The sequence below is a fragment of the Salmo salar genome, chromosome 29, assembly GCF_965601325.2.
Source record: "Salmo salar chromosome 29, fSalSal1, whole genome shotgun sequence".
Classification (NCBI taxonomy): Eukaryota; Metazoa; Chordata; class Actinopteri; order Salmoniformes; family Salmonidae; genus Salmo; species Salmo salar.
In genome coordinates, this window is record NC_138319.1 from 24,621,519 (window position 1) to 24,641,879 (window position 20,361).

A 20,361-nucleotide genomic window follows, 5' to 3' on the forward strand; every position below is an offset into this window, starting at 1 on the left:
TATTATATCTGAGACAGTGACAGGAGAGGGTGCTATATTATATTATATCTGAGACAGGTGACAGGAGAGGGTGCTATATTATTATATCTGAGACAGTGACAGGAGAGGGTGCTATATTATATTATATCTGAGACAGTGACAGGAGAGGGTGCTATATTATATGATATCTGAGACGGTGACAGGAGAGGGGTGCTATATTGATATTATATCTGAGACAGGTGACAGGAAGAGGGTGCTATATTATATTATATCTGAGACAGTGACAGGAGAGGGTGCTATATTATATTATATCTGAGACAGTGACAGGAGAGGGTGCTATATTATATTATATCTGAGACAGTGACAGGAGAGGGTGCTATATATATATCTGAGACAGTGACAGGAGAGGGTGCTATATTATATTATATCTGAGACAGTGACAGGAGAGGGTGCTATATTATATTATATCTGAGACAGTGACAGGAGAGGGTGCTATATTATATTATATCTGAGACAGTGACAGGAGAGGGTGCTATATATTATATCTGAGACAGTGACAGGAGAGGGTGCTATATTATATTATATCTGAGACGGTGACAGGAGAGGGTGCTATATTATATTATATCTGAGACAGTGACAGGAGAGGGTGCTATATTATATTATATCTGAGACAGTGACAGGAGAGGGTGCTATATTATATTATATCTGAGACAGTGACAGGAGAGGGTGCTATATTATATTATATCTGAGACAGTGACAGGAGAGGGTGCTATATTATATTATATCTGAGACAGTGACAGGAGAGGGTGCTATATTATATTATATCTGAGACAGTGACAGGAGAGGGTGCTATATTATATTATATCTGAGACAGTGACAGGAGAGGGTGCTATATTATATTATATCTGAGACAGTGACAGGAGAGGGTGCTATATTATATTATATCTGAGACAGTGACAGGAGAGGGTTGCTATATTATATTATATCTGAGACAGTGACAGGAGAGGGTGCTATATTATATTATATCTGAGGACAGGTGACAGGAGAGGGTGCTATATTATATTATATCTGAGACAGTGACAGGAGAGGGTGCTATATTATATTATATCTGAGACAGTGACAGGAGAGGGTGCTATATTATATTATATCTTGAGACAGGTGACAGGAGAGGGTGCTATATTATATTATATCTGAGACAGTGACAGGAGAGGGTGCTATATTATATTATATCTGAGACAGTGACAGGAGAGGGTGCTATATTATATTATATCTGAGACGGTGACAGGAGAGGGTGCTATATTATATTATATCTGAGACAGTGACAGGAGAGGGTGCTATATTATATTATATCTGAGACAGTGACAGGAGAGGGTGCTATATTATAATATATCTGAGACAGTGACAGGAGAGGGTGCTATATTATATTATATCTGAGACAGTGACAGGAGAGGGTGCTATATTATATTATATCTGAGACAGTGACAGGAGAGGGTGCTATATTATATTATATCTGAGACAGTGACAGGAGAGGGTGCTATATTATATTATATCTGAGACAGTGACAGGAGAGGGTGCTATATTATATTATATCTGAGACAGTGACAGGAGAGGGTGCTATGATTATATTATATCTGAGACAGTGACAGGAGAGGGTGCTATATTATATTATATCTGAGACAGTGACAGGAGAGGGTGCTATATTATATTATATCTGAGACAGTGACAGGAGAGGGTGCTATATTATATTATATCTGAGACAGTGACAGGAGAGGGTGCTATATTATATTATATCTGAGACAGTGACAGGAGAGGGGTGCTATTATTATATCTGAGACAGTGACAGGAGAGGGTGCTATATTATATTATATCTGAGACAGTGACAGGAGAGGGTGCTATATTATATTATATCTGAGACAGTGACAGGAGAGGGTGCTATATTATATTATATCTGAGACAGTGACAGGAGAGGGTGCTATATTATATTATATCTGAGACAGTGACAGGAGAGGGTGCTATATTATATTATATCTGAGACAGTGACAGGAGAGGGTGCTATATTATATTACATCTGAGACCAGTGACAGGAGAGGGTGCTATATTATATTATATCTGAGACAGTGACAGGAGAGGGTGCTATATTATATTATATCTGAGACAGTGACAGGAGAGGGTGCTATATTATATTATATCTGAGACAGTGACAGGAGAGGGTGCTATATTATATTATCTCTGAGACAGTGACAGGAGAGGGTGCTATATTATATTATATCTGAGACAGTGACAGGAGAGGGTGCTATATTATATTATATCTGAGACAGTGACAGGAGAGGGTGCTATATTATATTATATCTGAGACAGTGACAGGAGAGGGTGCTATATATATTATATCTGAGACAGTGACAGGAGAGGGTGCTATATTATATTATATCTGAGACAGTGACAGGAGAGGGTGCTATATTATATTATATCTGAGACAGTGACAGGAGAGGGTGCTATATTATATTATATCTGAGACAGTGACAGGAGAGGGTGCTATATTATATTATATCTGAGACAGTGACAGGAGAGGGTGCTATATTATATTATATCTGAGACAGTGACAGGAGAGGGTGCTATATTATATTATATCTGAGACAGTGACAGGAGAGGGTGCTATATATATTATATCTGAGACGAGTGACAGGAGAGGGTGCTTATATTATATAATCTGAGACAGTGACAGGAGAGGGTGCTATATTATATTATATCTGAGACAGTGACAGGAGAGGGTGCTATATTATATTATATCTGAGACAGTGACAGGAGAGGGTGCTATATTATATTATATCTGAGACAGTGACAGGAGAGGGTGCTATATTATATTATATCTGAGACAGTGACAGGAGAGGGTGCTATATTATATTATATCTGAGACAGTGACAGGAGAGGGTGCTATATTATATTATATCTGAGACAGTGACAGGAGAGGGTGCTATATTATATTATATCTGAGACAGTGACAGGAGAGGGTGCTATATTATATATTATATCTGAGACAGTGACAGGAGAGGGTGCTATATTATATTATATCTGAGACAGTGACAGGAGAGGGTGCTATATTATATTATATCTGAGACAGTGACAGGAGAGGGTGCTATATTATATTATATCTGAGACAGTGACAGGAGAGGGTGCTATATTATATTATATCTGAGACAGTGGACAGGAGAGGGTGCTATATTATATTATATCTGAGACAGTGACAGGAGAGGGTGCTATATTATATTATATCTGAGACAGTGACAGGAGAGGGTGCTATATTATATTATATCTGAGACAGTGACAGGAGAGGGTGCTATATTATATTATATATCTGAGACAGTGACAGGAGAGGGTGCTATATTATATTATATCTGAGACAGGTGACAGGAGAGGGTGCTATAATATATTATATCTGAGACAGTGACAGGAGAGGGTGCTATATTATATTATATCTGAGACAGTGACAGGAGAGGGTGCTATATTATATTATATCTGAGACAGTGACAGGAGAGGTGTGCTATATTATATCTGAGACAGTGACAGGAGAGGGTGCTATATTATATCTGAGACAGTGACAGGAGAGGGTGCTATATTATTATATCTGAGACGGTGACAGGAGAGGGTGCTATATTATATTATATCTGAGACAGTGACAGGAGAGGGTGCTATATTATATCTGAGACAGTGACAGGAGAGGGTGCTATATTATATCTGAGACGGTGACAGGAGAGGGTGCTATATTATATTATATCTGAGACAGTGACAGGAGAGGGTGCTATATTATATTATATCTGAGACAGGTGACAGGAGAGGGTGCTATATTATATATATCTGAGACAGTGACAGGAGAGGGTGCTATATTATATTATATCTGAGACAGTGACAGGAGAGGGTGCTATATTATATTATATCTGAGACAGTGACAGGAGAGGGTGCTCTATTATATTATATCTGAGACAGTGACAGGAGAGGGTGCTATATTATATTATATCTGAGACAGGTGACAGGAGAGGGTGCTATATTATATTATATCTGAGACAGTGACAGGAGAGGGTGCTATATTATATTATATCTGAGACAGTGACAGGAGAGGGTGCTATATTATATTATATCTGAGACAGTGACAGGAGAGGGTGCTATATTATATTATATCTGAGACAGTGACAGGAGAGGGGTGCTATATTATATTATATCTGAGACAGTGACAGGAGAGGGTGCTATATTATATTATATCTGAGACAGTGACAGGAGAGGGTGCTATATTATATTATATCTGAGACAGTGACAGGAGAGGGTGCTATATTATATTATATCTGAGACAGTGACAGGAGAGGGTGCTATATTATATTATATCTGAGACAGTGACAGGAGAGGGTGCTATATTATATTATATCTGAGACAGTGACAGGAGAGGGTGCTATATTATATATATCTGAGACAGTGACAGGAGAGGGTGCTATATTATATTATATCTGAGACAGTGACAGGAGAGGGTGCTATATTATATTATATCTGAGACAGTGACAGGAGAGGGTGCTATATTATATTCTATCTGAGACAGTGACAGGAGAGGGGTGCTATATTATATTGATATCTGAGACAGTGACAGGAGAGGGTGCTATATTATATTATATCTGAGACAGTGACAGGAGAGGGTGCTATATTATATTATATCTGAGACAGGTGACAGGAGAGGGTGCTATATTATATTATATCTGAGACAGTGACAGGAGAGAGGGTGCTATATTATATTATATCTGAGACAGTGACAGGAGAGGGTGCTATATGATATTATATCTGAGACAGTGACAGGAGAGGGTGCTATATTATATTATATCTGAGACAGGTGACAGGAGAGGGTGCTATATTATTATCTGAGACAGTGACAGGAGAGGGGTGCTATATTATATTATATCTGAGACAGTGACAGGAGAGGGTGCTATATTATATTATATCTGAGACAGTGAGCAGGAGAGGGTGCTATATTAGATTATATCTGAGACAGTGACAGGAGAGGGTGCTATATTATATTATATCTGAGACAGTGACAGGAGAGGGTGCTATATTATATTATATCTGAGACAGTGACAGGAGAGGGTGCTATATTATATTATATCTGAGACAGGTGACAGGAGAGGGTGCTATATTATATTATATCTGAGACAGTGACAGGAGAGGGTGCTATATTATATTATATCTGAGAACAGTGACAGGAAGAGGGTGCTATATTATATTATATCTGAGACAGTGACAGGAGAGGGTGCTATATTATATTATATCTGAGACAGTGACCGGAGAGGGTGCTATATTATTATATCTGAGACAGTGACAGGAGAGGGTGCTATATTATATTATATCTGAGACAGGTGACAGGAAGAGGGTGCTATATTATATTATATCTGAGACAGTGACAGGAGAGGGTGCTATATTATATTATATCTGAGACAGTGACAGGAGAGGGTGCTATATTATATTATATCTGAGACAGTGACAGGAGAGGGTGCTATATTATATTATATCTGAGACAGTGACAGGAGAGGGTGCTATATTATATTATATCTGAGACAGTGACAGGAGAGGGTGCTATATTATATTATATCTGAGACAGTGACAGGAGAGGGTGCTATATTATATTATAATCTGAGACAGTGACAGGAGAGGGTGCTATATTATATTATATCTGAGACAGTGACAGGAGAGGGTGCTATATTATATTATATCTGAGACAGTGACAGGAGAGGGTGCTATATTATATTATATATCTGAGACAGTGACAGGAGAGGGTGCTATATGATATATATTATATCTGAGACAGTGACAGGAGAGGGTGCTATATTATATTATATCTGAGACAGTGACAGGAGAGGGTGCTCTATTATATTATATCTGAGACAGTGACAGGAGAGGGTTGCTATATTATATTACATCTGAGACAGTGACAGGAGAGGGTGCTATATTATGATTATATCTGAGACAGTGACAGGAGAGGGTGCTATATTATATTATATTATATCTGAGACAGTGACAGGAGAGGGTGCTATATTATATTATATCTGAGACAGTGACAGGAGAGGGTGCTATATTATATTATATCTGAGACAGTGACAGGAGAGGGTGCTATATTAGATTATATCTGAGACAGTGACAGGAGAGGGTGCTATATTATATCTGAGACAGTGACAGGAGAGGGTGCTATATTATATCTGAGACAGTGACAGGAGAGGGTGCTATATTATATCTGAGACAGTGACAGGAGAGGGTGCTATATTATATTATATCTGAGACAGTGACAGGAGAGGGTGCTATATTATATTATATCTGAGACAGTGACAGGAGAGGGTGCTATATTATATTATATCTGAGACGGTGACAGGAGAGGGTGCTTACATTTACATTTAAGTCATTTAGCATACGCTCTTATCCAGAGCGACTTACAAATTGGCTCATTCACCTTATAATATCCAGTGGAACAACCACTTTACAATAGTGCATCTAAATATTTTACGGGGGGGTTAGAAGGATTACTTTATCCTATCCCAGGTATTCCTTAAAGAGGTGGGGTTTCAGGTGTCTCCGGAAGGTGGTGATTGACTCCGCTGTCCTGGCGTCGTGAGGGAGCTTGTTCCACCATTGGGGTGCCAGAGCAGCGAACAGTTTTGACTGGGCTGAGCGGGAACTGTGCTTCCTCAGAGGTAGGAGGCGAGCAGGCCAGAGGTGGATGAACGCATTGCCTATATTATATTATATCTGAGACAGTGACAGGAGAGGGTGCTATATTATATCTGAGACGGTGACAGGAGAGGGTGCTATATATTATATCTGAGACAGTGACAGGAGAGGGTGCTATATTATATTTATTATCTGAGACAGTGACAGGAGAGGGTGCTATATTATATTATATCTGAGACAGTGACAGGAGAGGGTGCTATATTATATTATATCTGAGACGAGTGACAGGAGAGGGTGCTATATTATATTATATCTGAGACAGTGACAGGAGAGGGTGCTATATTATATTATATCTGAGACAGTGACAGGAGAGGGTGCTATATTATATTATATCTGAGACAGTGACAGGAGAGGGTGCTATATTATATTATATCTGAGACAGTGACAGGAGAGGGTGCTACTATTATATTATATCTGAGACAGTGACAGGAGAGGGTGCTATATTATATTATATCTGAGACAGTGACAGGAGAGGGTGCTATATTATATTATATCTGAGACAGGTGACAGGAGAGGGTGCTATATTATATTATATCTGAGACAGTGACAGGAGAGGGTGCTATATTATATATCTGAGACAGTGACAGGAGAGGGTGCTATATTATATTATATCTGAGACAGTGACAGGAGAGGGTGCTATATTATATTATATCTGAGACAGGTGACAGGAGAGGGTGCTATATTATATTATATCTGAGACAGTGACAGGAGAGGGTGCTATATTATATTATATCTGAGACAGTGACAGGAGAGGGTGCTATATTATATCTGAGACAGTGACAGGAGAGGGTGCTATATTATATCTGAGACAGTGACAGGAGAGGGTGCTATATTATATTATATCTGAGACAGTGACAGGAGAGGGTGCTAATTATATTATATCTGAGACAGTGACAGGAGAGGGTGCTATATTATATTATATCTGAGACAGTGACAGGAGAGGGTGCTATATTATATTATATCTGAGACAGTGACAGGAGAGGGTGCTATATTATATTATATCTGAGACAGTGACAGGAGAGGGTGCTATATTATATTATATCTGAGACAGTGACAGGAGAGGGTGCTATATTATATTATATCTGAGACAGTGACAGGAGAGGGTGCTATATTATATTATATCTGAGACAGTGACAGGAGAGGGTGCTATATTATATTATATCTGAGACAGTGACAGGAGAGGGTGCTATATTATATTATATCTGAGACAGTGACAGGAGAGGGTGCTTATATTATATCTGAGACAGTGACAGGAGAGGGTGCTATATTATATCTGAGACAGTGACAGGAGAGGGTGCTATATTATATTATATCTGAGACAGTGACAGGAGAGGGTGCTATATTATTATATCTGAGACAGTGACAGGAGAGGGTGCTATATTATATTCTGAGACAGTGACAGGAGAGGGTGCTATATTATATTATATCTGAGACAGTGACAGGAGAGGGTGCTATATTTATTATCTCTGAGACAGTGACAGGAGAGGGTGCTATATTATATTATATCTGAGACAGTGACAGGAGAGGGTGCTATATTATATTATATCTGAGACAGTGACAGGAGAGGGTGTATATTATATTATATCTGAGACAGTGACAGGAGAGGGTGCTATATATATATCTGAGACAGTGACAGGAGAGGGTGCTATATTATATTATATCTGAGACAGTGACAGGAGAGGGTGCTATATTATATCTGAGACAGTGACAGGAGAGGGTGCTATATTAATTATATCTGAGACAGTGACAGGAGAGGGTGCTATATTATATTATATCTGAGACAGGTGACAGGAGAGGGTGCTATATTATATTATATCTGAGACAGTGACAGGAGAGGGTGCTATATTATATTATATCTGAGACAGTGACAGGAGAGGGTGCTATATTATATCTGAGACAGTGACAGGAGAGGGTGCTATATTATATTATATCTGAGACAGTGACAGGAGAGGGTGCTATATTATATTATATCTGAGACAGTGACAGGAGAGGGTGCATATTATATTATATCTGAGACAGTGACAGGAGAGGGTGCTATATTATATTATATCTGAGACAGTGACAGGAGAGGGTGCTATATTATATTATATCTGAGACAGTGACAGGAGAGGGTGCTATATTATATTATATCTGAGACAGTGACAGGAGAGGGTGCTATATTATATTATATCTGAGACAGTGACAGGAGAGGGTGCTATATTATATTATATCTGAGACAGTGACAGGAGAGGGTGCTATATTATATTATATCTGAGACAGTGACAGGAGAGGGTGCTATATTATATTATATCTGAGACAGTGACAGGAGAGGGTGCTATATTATATTATATCTGAGACAGTGACAGGAGAGGGTGCTATATTATATTATATACTGAGACAGTGACAGGAGAGGGTGCTATATTATATTATATCTGAGACAGTGACAGGAGAGGGTGCTATATTATATCTGAGACAGTGACAGGAGAGGGTGCTATATTATATTATATCTGAGACAGTGACAGGAGAGGGTGCTATATTATATTATATCTGAGACAGTGACAGGAGAGGGTGCTATATTATATCTGAGACAGTGACAGGAGAGGGTGCTAATTATTATATCTGAGACAGTGACAGGAGAGGGTGCTATATTATATCTGAGACAGTGACAGGAGAGGGTGCTATATTATATTATATCTGAGACAGTGACAGGAGAGGGTGCTATATTATATTATATCTGAGACAGGTGACAGGAGAGGGTGCTATATTATATCTGAGACGGTGACAGGAGAGGGTGCTATATTATATTATATCTGAGACAGTGACAGGAGAGGGTGCTATATTATATTATATCTGAGACAGTGACAGGAGAGGGTGCTATATTATATTATATCTGAGACAGTGACAGGAGAGGGGTGCTTATTATATTATATCTGAGACAGTGACAGGAGAGGGTGCTATATTATATTATATCTGAGACAGTGACAGGAGAGGGTGCTATATTATATTATATCTGAGACAGTGACAGGAGAGGGTGCTATATTATATTATATCTGAGACAGTGACAGGAGAGGGTGCTATATTATATTATATCTGAGACAGTGACAGGAGAGGGTGCTATATTATATTATATCTGAGACAGTGACAGGAGAGGGTGCTATATTATATTATATCTGAGACAGTGACAGGAGAGGGTGCTATATTATATTATATCTGAGACAGTGACAGGAGAGGGTGCTATATTATATTATATCTGAGACAGTGACAGGAGAGGGTGCTATATTATATTATATCTGAGACAGTGACAGGAGAGGGTGCTATATTATATCTGAGACAGTGACAGGAGAGGGTGCTATATTATATTATATCTGAGACAGTGACAGGAGAGGGTGCTATATTATTATATCTGAGACAGTGACAGGAGAGGGTGCTATATTATATTATATCTGAGACAGTGACAGGAGAGGGTGCTATATTATATTATATCTGAGACAGTGACAGGAGAGGGTGCTATATTATATTATATCTGAGACGGTGACAGGAGAGGGTGCTATATTATATTATATCTGAGACAGTGACAGGAGAGGGTGCTATATTATATTATATCTGAGACAGTGACAGGAGAGGGTGCTATATTATATTATATCTGAGACAGTGACAGGAGAGGGTGCTATATTATATTATATCTGAGACGGTGACAGGAGAGGGTGCTATATTATATCTGAGACAGTGACAGGAGAGGGTGCTATATTATATTATATCTGAGACAGTGACAGGAGAGGGTGCTATATTATATCTGAGACAGGTGACAGGAGAGGGTGCTATATTATATTATATCTGAGACAGTGACAGGAGAGGGTGCTATATTATATTATATCTGAGACAGTGACAGGAGAGGGTGCTATATTATATTATATCTGAGACGGTGACAGGAGAGGGTGCTATATTATATTATATCTGAGACGGTGACAGGAGAGGGTGCTATATTATATTATATCTGAGACAGTGACAGGAGAGGGTGCTATATTATATCTGAGACGGTGACAGGAGAGGGTGCTATATTATATTATATCTGAGACAGTGACAGGAGAGGGTGCTATATTATATTATATCTGAGACAGTGACAGGAGAGGGTGCTATATTATATTATATCTGAGACAGTGACAGGAGAGGGTGCTATATTATATCTGAGACAGTGACAGGAGAGGGTGCTATATTATATTATATCTGAGACAGTGACAGGAGAGGGTGCTATATTATATCTGAGACAGTGACAGGAGAGGGTGCTATATTATATTATATCTGAGACAGTGACAGGAGAGGGTGTTATATTATATTATATCTGAGACAGTGACAGGAGAGGGTGCTATATTATATTATATCTGAGACAGTGACAGGAGAGGGTGCTATATTATATTATATCTGAGACAGTGACAGGAGAGGGTGCTATATTATATTATATCTGAGACAGTGACAGGAGAGGGTGCTATATTATATTATATCTGAGACAGTGACAGGAGAGGGTGCTATATTATATTATATCTGAGACAGTGACAGGAGAGGGTGCTATATTATATTATATCTGAGACAGTGACAGGAGAGGGTGCTATATTATATCTGAGACAGTGACAGGAGAGGGTGCTTATATTATATCTGAGACAGTGACAGGAGAGGGTGCTATATTATATTATATCTGAGACAGTGACAGGAGAGGGTGCTATATTATATTATATCTGAGACGGTGACAGGAGACGGTGCTATATTATATCTGAGACGGTGACAGGAGAGGGTGCTATATTATATTATATCTGAGACAGTGACAGGAGAGGGTGCTATATTATATCTGAGACAGTGACAGGAGAGGGTGCTATATTATATTATATCTGAGACAGTGACAGGAGAGGGTGCTATATTATATTATATCTGAGACAGTGACAGGAGAGGGTGCTATATTATATTATATCTGAGACAGTGACAGGAGAGGGTGCTATATTATATTATATCTGAGACAGTGACAGGAGAGGGTGCTATATTATATTATATCTGAGACAGTGACAGGAGAGGGTGCTATATTATATTATATCTGAGACAGTGACAGGAGAGGGTGCTATATTATATTATATCTGAGACAGTGACAGGAGAGGGTGCTATATTATATTATATCTGAGACAGTGACAGGAGAGGGTGCTATATTATATTATATCTGAGACAGTGACAGGAGAGGGTGCTATATTATATTATATCTGAGACAGTGACAGGAGAGGGTGCTATATTATATTATATCTGAGACAGTGACAGGAGAGGGTGCTATATTATATTATATCTGAGACAGTGACAGGAGAGGGTGCTATATTATATTATATCTGAGACGGTGACAGGAGAGGGTGCTATATTATATTATATCTGAGACGGTGACAGGAGAGGGTGCTATATTATATTATATCTGAGACAGTGACAGGAGAGGGTGCTATATTATATTATATCTGAGACAGTGACAGGAGAGGGTGCTATATTATATTATATCTGAGACAGTGACAGGAGAGGGTGCTATATTATATTATATCTGAGACAGTGACAGGAGAGGGTGCTATATTATATTATATCTGAGACAGTGACAGGAGAGGGTGCTATATTATATCTGAGACAGTGACAGGAGAGGGTGCTATATTATATTATATCTGAGACAGTGACAGGAGAGGGTGCTATATTATATTATATCTGAGACAGTGACAGGAGAGGGTGCTATATTATATTATATCTGAGACAGTGACAGGAGAGGGTGCTATATTATATTATATCTGAGACAGTGACAGGAGAGGGTGCTATATTATATTATATCTGAGACAGTGACAGGAGAGGGTGCTATATTATATTATATCTGAGACAGTGACAGGAGAGGGTGCTATATTATATTATATCTGAGACAGTGACAGGAGAGGGTGCTATATTATATCTGAGACAGTGACAGGAGAGGGTGCTATATTATATTATATCTGAGACAGTGACAGGAGAGGGTGCTATATTATATTATATCTGAGACAGTGACAGGAGAGGGTGCTATATTATATTATATCTGAGACAGTGACAGGAGAGGGTGCTATATTATATCTGAGACAGTGACAGGAGAGGGTGCTATATTATATTATATCTGAGACAGTGACAGGAGAGGGTGCTATATTATATCTGAGACGAGTGACAGGAGAGGGTGCTATATTATATTATATCTGAGACGGTGACAGGAGAGGGTGCTATATTATATTATATCTGAGACAGTGACAGGAGAGGGTGCTATATTATATTATATCTGAGACAGTGACAGGAGAGGGTGCTATATTATATTATATCTGAGACAGTGACAGGAGAGGGTGCTATATTATATTATATCTGAGACAGTGACAGGAGAGGGTGCTATATTATATTATATCTGAGACAGTGACAGGAGAGGGTGCTATATTATATTATATCTGAGACAGTGACAGGAGAGGGTGCTATATTATATTATATCTGAGACAGTGACAGGAGAGGGTGCTATATTATATTATATCTGAGACAGTGACAGGAGAGGGTGCTATATTATATTATATCTGAGACAGTGACAGGAGAGGGTGCTATATTATATTATATCTGAGACAGTGACAGGAGAGGGTGCTATATTATATTATATCTGAGACAGTGACAGGAGAGGGTGCTATATTATATTATATCTGAGACGGTGACAGGAGAGGGTGCTATATTATATTATATCTGAGACAGTGACAGGAGAGGGTGCTATATTATATTATATCTGAGACAGTGACAGGAGAGGGTGCTATATTATATTATATCTGAGACAGTGACAGGAGAGGGTGCTATATTATATTATATCTGAGACAGTGACAGGAGAGGGTGCTATATTATATTATATCTGAGACAGTGACAGGAGAGGGTGCTATATTATATTATATCTGAGACAGTGACAGGAGAGGGTGCTATATTATATTATATCTGAGACAGTGACAGGAGAGGGTGCTATATTATATCTGAGACAGTGACAGGAGAGGGTGCTATATTATATCTGAGACAGTGACAGGAGAGGGTGCTATATATTATATCTGAGACAGTGACAGGAGAGGGTGCTATATTATATTATATCTGAGACAGTGACAGGAGAGGGTGCTATATTATATTATATCTGAGACAGTGACAGGAGAGGGTGCTATATTATATTATATCTGAGACAGTGACAGGAGAGGGTGCTATATTATATTATATCTGAGACAGTGACAGGAGAGGGTGCTATATTATATTATATCTGAGACAGTGACAGGAGAGGGTGCTATATTATATTATATCTGAGACAGTGACAGGAGAGGGTGCTATATTATATTATATCTGAGACAGTGACAGGAGAGGGTGCTATATTATATTATATCTGAGACAGTGACAGGAGAGGGTGCTATATTATATCTGAGACAGTGACAGGAGAGGGTGCTATATTATATTATATCTGAGACAGTGACAGGAGAGGGTGCTATATTATATTATATCTGAGACAGTGACAGGAGAGGGTGCTATATTATATTATATCTGAGACAGTGACAGGAGAGGGTGCTATATTATATCTGAGACAGTGACAGGAGAGGGTGCTATATTATATTATATCTGAGACAGTGACAGGAGAGGGTGCTATATTATATTATATCTGAGACAGTGACAGGAGAGGGTGCTATATTATATTATATCTGAGACAGTGACAGGAGAGGGTGCTATATTATATTATATCTGAGACAGTGACAGGAGAGGGTGCTATATTATATTATATCTGAGACAGTGACAGGAGAGGGTGCTATATTATATCTGAGACAGTGACAGGAGAGGGTGCTATATTATATTATATCTGAGACAGTGACAGGAGAGGGTGCTATATTATATTATATCTGAGACAGTGACAGGAGAGGGTGCTATATTATATTATATCTGAGACAGTGACAGGAGAGGGTGCTATATTATATTATATCTGAGACAGTGACAGGAGAGGGTGCTATATTATATTATATCTGAGACAGTGACAGGAGAGGGTGCTATATTATATTATATCTGAGACAGTGACAGGAGAGGGTGCTATATTATATTATATCTGAGACAGTGACAGGAGAGGGTGCTATATTATATCTGAGACAGTGACAGGAGAGGGTGCTATATTATATTATATCTGAGACAGTGACAGGAGAGGGTGCTATATTATATTATATCTGAGACAGTGACAGGAGAGGGTGCTATATTATATTATATCTGAGACAGTGACAGGAGAGGGTGCTATATTATATTATATCTGAGACAGTGACAGGAGAGGGTGCTATATTATATTATATCTGAGACAGTGACAGGAGAGGGTGCTATATTATATCTGAGACAGTGACAGGAGAGGGTGCTATATTATATTATATCTGAGACAGTGACAGGAGAGGGTGCTATATTATATTATATCTGAGACAGTGACAGGAGAGGGTGCTATATTATATTATATCTGAGACAGTGACAGGAGAGGGTGCTATATTATATTATATCTGAGACAGTGACAGGAGAGGGTGCTATATTATATTATATCTGAGACAGTGACAGGAGAGGGTGCTATATTATATTATATCTGAGACAGTGACAGGAGAGGGTGCTATATTATATTATATCTGAGACAGTGACAGGAGAGGGTGCTATATTATATTATATCTGAGACAGTGACAGGAGAGGGTGCTATATTATATTATATCTGAGACAGTGACAGGAGAGGGTGCTATATTATATTATATCTGAGACAGTGACAGGAGAGGGTGCTATATTATATTATATCTGAGACAGTGACAGGAGAGGGTGCTATATTATATTATATCTGAGACAGTGACAGGAGAGGGTGCTATATTATTATCTGAGACAGTGACAGGAGAGGGTGCTATATTATATTATATCTGAGACAGTGACAGGAGAGGGTGCTATATTATATTATATCTGAGACAGTGACAGGAGAGGGTGCTATATTATATTATATCTGAGACAGTGACAGGAGAGGGTGCTATATTATATTATATCTGAGACAGTGACAGGAGAGGGTGCTATATTATATTATATCTGAGACAGTGACAGGAGAGGGTGCTATATTATATCTGAGACAGTGACAGGAGAGGGTGCTATATTATATTATATCTGAGACAGTGACAGGAGAGGGTGCTATATTATATTATATCTGAGACAGTGACAGGAGAGGGTGCTATATTATATTATATCTGAGACAGTGACAGGAGAGGGTGCTATATTATATCTGAGACAGTGACAGGAGAGGGTGCTATATTATATCTGAGACAGTGACAGGAGAGGGTGCTATATTATATTATATCTGAGACAGTGACAGGAGAGGGTGCTATATTATATTATATCTGAGACAGTGACAGGAGAGGGTGCTATATTATATTATATCTGAGACAGTGACAGGAGAGGGTGCTATATTATATTATATCTGAGACAGTGACAGGAGAGGGTGCTATATTATATTATATCTGAGACAGTGACAGGAGAGGGTGCTATATTATATTATATCTGAGACAGTGACAGGAGAGGGTGCTATATTATATTATATCTGAGACAGTGACAGGAGAGGGTGCTATATTATATTATATCTGAGACAGTGACAGGAGAGGGTGCTATATTATATTATATCTGAGACAGTGACAGGAGAGGGTGCTATATTATATTATATCTGAGACAGTGACAGGAGAGGGTGCTATATTATATTATATCTGAGACGGTGACAGGAGAGGGTGCTATATTATATTATATCTGAGACAGTGACAGGAGAGGGTGCTATATTATATTATATCTGAGACAGTGACAGGAGAGGGTGCTATATTATATTATATCTGAGACAGTGACAGGAGAGGGTGCTATATTATATTATATCTGAGACAGTGACAGGAGAGGGTGCTATATTATATTATATCTGAGACAGTGACAGGAGAGGGTGCTATATTATATTATATCTGAGACAGTGACAGGAGAGGGTGCTATATTATATCTGAGACAGTGACAGGAGAGGGTGCTATATTATATTATATCTGAGACAGTGACAGGAGAGGGTGCTATATTATATATCTGAGACAGTGACAGGAGAGGGTGCTATATTATATTATATCTGAGACAGTGACAGGAGAGGGTGCTATATTATATTATATCTGAGACAGTGACAGGAGAGGGTGCTATATTATATTATATCTGAGACAGTGACAGGAGAGGGTGCTATATTATATTATATCTGAGACAGTGACAGGAGAGGGTGCTATATTATATTATATCTGAGACAGTGACAGGAGAGGGTGCTATATTATATTATATCTGAGACAGTGACAGGAGAGGGTGCTATATTATATTATATCTGAGACAGTGACAGGAGAGGGTGCTATATTATATTATATCTGAGACAGTGACAGGAGAGGGTGCTATATTATATTATATCTGAGACAGTGACAGGAGAGGGTGCTATATTATATCTGAGACAGTGACAGGAGAGGGTGCTATATTATATCTGAGACAGTGACAGGAGAGGGTGCTATATTATATTATATCTGAGACAGTGACAGGAGAGGGTGCTATATTATATCTGAGACAGTGACAGGAGAGGGTGCTATATTATATTATATCTGAGACAGTGACAGGAGAGGGTGCTATATTATATTATATCTGAGACAGTGACAGGAGAGGGTGCTATATTATATCTGAGACAGTGACAGGAGAGGGTGCTATATTATATTATATCTGAGACAGTGACAGGAGAGGGTGCTATATTATTATATTATATCTGAGACAGTGACAGGAGAGGGTGCTATATTATATTATATCTGAGACAGTGACAGGAGAGGGTGCTATATTATATTATATCTGAGACAGTGACAGGAGAGGGTGCTATATTATATTATATCTGAGACAGTGACAGGAGAGGGTGCTATATTATATTATATCTGAGACAGTGACAGGAGAGGGTGCTATATTATATTATATCTGAGACAGTGACAGGAGAGGGTGCTATATTATATTATATCTGAGACAGTGACAGGAGAGGGTGCTATATTATATTATATCTGAGACAGTGACAGGAGAGGGTGCTATATTATATTATATCTGAGACAGTGACAGGAGAGGGTGCTTATATTATATCTGAGACAGTGACAGGAGAGGGTGCTATATTATATTATATCTGAGACAGTGACAGGAGAGGGTGCTATATTATATTATATCTGAGACAGTGACAGGAGAGGGTGCTATATTATATTATATCTGAGACAGTGACAGGAGAGGGTGCTATATTATATTATATCTGAGACAGTGACAGGAGAGGGTGCTATATTATATTATATCTGAGACAGTGACAGGAGAGGGTGCTATATTATATTATATCTGAGACGGTGACAGGAGAGGGTGCTATATTATATTATATCTGAGACAGTGACAGGAGAGGGTGCTATATTATATCTGAGACAGTGACAGGAGAGGGTGCTATATTATATTATATCTGAGACAGTGACAGGAGAGGGTGCTATATTATATTATATCTGAGACAGTGACAGGAGAGGGTGCTATATTATATCTGAGACAGTGACAGGAGAGGGTGCTATATTATATTATATCTGAGACAGTGACAGGAGAGGGTGCTATATTATATTATATCTGAGACAGTGACAGGAGAGGGTGCTATATTATATTATATCTGAGACAGTGACAGGAGAGGGTGCTATATTATATCTGAGACAGTGACAGGAGAGGGTGCTATATTATATTATATCTGAGACAGTGACAGGAGAGGGTGCTATATTATATCTGAGACAGTGACAGGAGAGGGTGCTATATTATATCTGAGACAGTGACAGGAGAGGGTGCTATATTATATTATATCTGAGACAGTGACAGGAGAGGGTGCTATATTATATTATATCTGAGACAGTGACAGGAGAGGGTGCTATATTATATTATATCTGAGACAGTGACAGGAGAGGGTGCTATATTATATTATATCTGAGACAGTGACAGGAGAGGGTGCTATATTATATTATATCTGAGACAGTGACAGGAGAGGGTGCTATATTATATTATATCTGAGACAGTGACAGGAGAGGGTGCTATATTATATTATATCTGAGACAGTGACAGGAGAGGGTGCTATATTATATTATATCTGAGACAGTGACAGGAGAGGGTGCTATATTATATTATATCTGAGACAGTGACAGGAGAGGGTGCTATATTATATTATATCTGAGACAGTGACAGGAGAGGGTGCTATATTATATCTGAGACAGTGACAGGAGAGGGTGCTATATTATATTATATCTGAGACAGTGACAGGAGAGGGTGCTATATTATATCTGAGACGGTGACAGGAGAGGGTGCTATATTATATTATATCTGAGACAGTGACAGGAGAGGGTGCTATATTATATCTGAGACGGTGACAGGAGAGGGTGCTATATTATATTATATCTGAGACAGTGACAGGAGAGGGTGCTATATTATATTATATCTGAGACAGTGACAGGAGAGGGTGCTATATTATATTATATCTGAGACGGTGACAGGAGAGGGTGCTATATTATATCTGAGACGGTGACAGGAGAGGGTGCTATATTATATTATATCTGAGACAGTGACAGGAGAGGGTGCTATATTATATCTGAGACAGTGACAGGAGAGGGTGCTATATTATATTATATCTGAGACAGTGACAGGAGAGGGTGCTATATTATATTATATCTGAGACAGTGACAGGAGAGGGTGCTATATTATATTATATCTGAGACAGTGACAGGAGAGGGTGCTTATATTATATCTGAGACAGTGACAGGAGAGGGTGCTATATTATATTATATCTGAGACAGTGACAGGAGAGGGTGCTATATTATATTATATCTGAGACAGTGACAGGAGAGGGTGCTATATTATATTATATCTGAGACAGTGACAGGAGAGGGTGCTATATTATATTATATCTGAGACAGTGACAGGAGAGGGTGCTATATTATATTATATCTGAGACAGTGACAGGAGAGGGTGCTATATTATATCTGAGACAGTGACAGGAGAGGGTGCTATATTATATCTGAGACAGTGACAGGAGAGGGTGCTATATTATATTATATCTGAGACAGTGACAGGAGAGGGTGCTATATTATATTATATCTGAGACAGTGACAGGAGAGGGTGCTATATTATATTATATCTGAGACAGTGACAGGAGAGGGTGCTATATTATATTATATCTGAGACAGTGACAGGAGAGGGTGCTATATTATATCTGAGACAGTGACAGGAGAGGGTGCTATATTATATTATATCTGAGACAGTGACAGGAGAGGGTGCTATATTATATCTGAGACAGTGACAGGAGAGGGTGCTATATTATATTATATCTGAGACAGTGACAGGAGAGGGTGCTATATTATATCTGAGACAGTGACAGGAGAGGGTGCTATATTATATTATATCTGAGACGGTGACAGGAGAGGGTGCTATATTATATCTGAGACAGTGACAGGAGAGGGTGCTATATTATATCTGAGACAGTGACAGGAGAGGGTGCTATATTATATTATATCTGAGACAGTGACAGGAGAGGGTGCTATATTATATTATATCTGAGAC

At 38.6% G+C, this 20,361-nt stretch overlaps 1 protein-coding gene across 3 annotated transcripts in view; it reads right to left on the reverse strand.

Moving 5' to 3' along the window:
- The window catches only part of LOC106590432 (5'-AMP-activated protein kinase subunit gamma-2), a 214,014-nt gene that overhangs the window by 43,204 nt on the left and 150,449 nt on the right, over positions 1–20,361 (reverse strand). The gene's annotated exons all lie outside the window — the stretch shown is intronic.